Source organism: Nanorana parkeri, unplaced genomic scaffold, assembly GCF_000935625.1.
Source record: "Nanorana parkeri isolate BGI_ZX_2015 unplaced genomic scaffold, ASM93562v1 scaffold174, whole genome shotgun sequence".
NCBI classification, from domain to species: Eukaryota; Metazoa; Chordata; class Amphibia; order Anura; family Dicroglossidae; genus Nanorana; species Nanorana parkeri.
The window spans coordinates 189,244-191,107 of NW_017306442.1; the positions used below are offsets into that span (position 1 = coordinate 189,244).

At 37.6% G+C, this 1,864-nt stretch overlaps 1 protein-coding gene across 1 annotated transcript in view; it reads left to right on the forward strand.

Annotated features, from left to right (window-relative positions):
- Positions 1-1,111: 1,111 nt before the first annotated feature.
- LOC108785695 (claudin-19-like) overlaps positions 1,112-1,864 on the forward strand; it is a 33,261-nt gene continuing 32,508 nt past the window's right edge. Inside the window, exon 1 of the mRNA XM_018554819.1 lies at positions 1,112-1,161. The gene's annotated coding sequence lies outside the window, so the exon portion shown is untranslated. The remainder of the gene's footprint in view (positions 1,162-1,864) is intronic.

Below are 1,864 nucleotides of genomic sequence, written 5' to 3' on the forward strand. Positions count from 1 at the left end.
TACTGAGTACCCTAAATCTTGCGAGAAGACACTTCAGCAGGAGCATCTTTCTACAAGCTTTAGAATACTTAGTATTCCTGGGGATCTCACTGGAAAGTTGGTGACATCACCCTTGCTCCCCACAAGTGTTTTGGCAAGTACGAGGGGAGGGGTGAGGGGAGTTGGGGGGGATAAATAAGTGAACCTTACATGTTTAGTTCTTACCAAACATTTTGGCCTTTGCCTTTGTACTTAATTTATACTTGCTGCTTCCTGCACATGTAGACACTGATTGGAGAAGAAAAATAAAATGACAGGACCTCTTTACTATACAGGGAACATGAATGACCTAAAAGAGTTTCTATACTAAAAACTATCACTCATTTGGCTCCCTGGTAGAGTTGTTGGAAGTTGGTGGAAAAAGTATACGAGACTTGTTTCACTTTTCCCCTAAAGTGCAACAGAAGTCAAGCTTTGGAAAGGGTGGAGAGGAATTGCAACCCCTATCAGGTTTTTATAGTTGTCTGTGTCCCCATCAGGGAAATTCACCCTCTATATTTGCCCTGGTCACCGTTATCACTGCAAGTAAAAGGAAATCCCAAATTTTGGGTTGTCACCAGAACAGGAATGGAAAAGAAATCTTCCAACGCAGACACTAGTTCTGGTGACTCTGCTGACCACCAGGTATATCCTACTCTTTCGAGGGATTTCCTCTGACTACCTGTTGTGGCGGTCAGACAGGAAGTGAAGAGAAATCCCCCAATGAGGTACAGAGGGCAAAAAACAATGATGGGTTATAACCCTCCCGTACTTAAAAAGACGTTTTGGCTGCAGTTCTGCTTTAGTAGCTAATAACGTTGTGGTTTTTTTCGGGGAGGGTGAGTTAGCTAATAATAACCCCTTAAACCTCAATGCCATGCCTTATTTTAAAAGAGGAAATATTTTCAAATCTTGCCAACCTGGAAATGATGGGTAGACATACCCTAAAACAAAGCAACATGTTATTTTGTGACAATGATGTCAGCTGTGTGCATTCTAAATAGTTTGTGCAGTGAAACTGTAAAGTAAACTGACATTGAGGTCTCTGATGTTGAACCCTGAACTACAAAACAACGTTTGCACAGGATGGTAGCAAAGTCCTGCTCTGACCATCTGAGAGGAAGGATATCAAGCCTGGAACTGGTAAATTGAATTTTCCTCTATAGCTACATTTCATCAATTCTCTTATTATGGGACGCTATCACAAACCTTTAGGGTATAAATGGGATTAAAGTTTAGGTAGCAGTAAGTGATGGGATTCCCATCTTTTAAAAAAAAAACGATGGTAATGGCTGAGTCTACTTTTCAGTGGCACAATAATTCAACTATATTATAATTTAGCAGATTTAATGTTTTAATCATTAGAATAATTGTAATTTTTTTATGGGCAGATCTCTGCATTGTAGAAAACTAAAAATGTTCACTGGAATAAATAATTGGTGTAATATACTCCCTTAAAAAATTGAGGATGTGAGATGTTGTTGCCATTCTATCTATCTATCTATCTATCTATCTATCTATCTATCTATCTATCTATCTATCTATCTATCTATCTATCTATCTATCTATCTAACTCCAACAAATACAGAGTACATAGATTGTTCAAATCATTCAAAATATCAGACACGTTGTTAGTCTGAACCTACGCTTCACCTCCTCCTGTCCTGAAAATCTGCTCTGCTTGTGTGCTGAAATAATCAGAAAGATTTCTGGTAAGCTTCACACTGCGCTATAGACAAAATACAAGAACATAGTTATGTATGTTCTGACAGTAAAATATTAAGATAGGGTTTAAGATATAACATAAATAAATAGTATTTTCTGTTATATATTTTTTGTATATCTA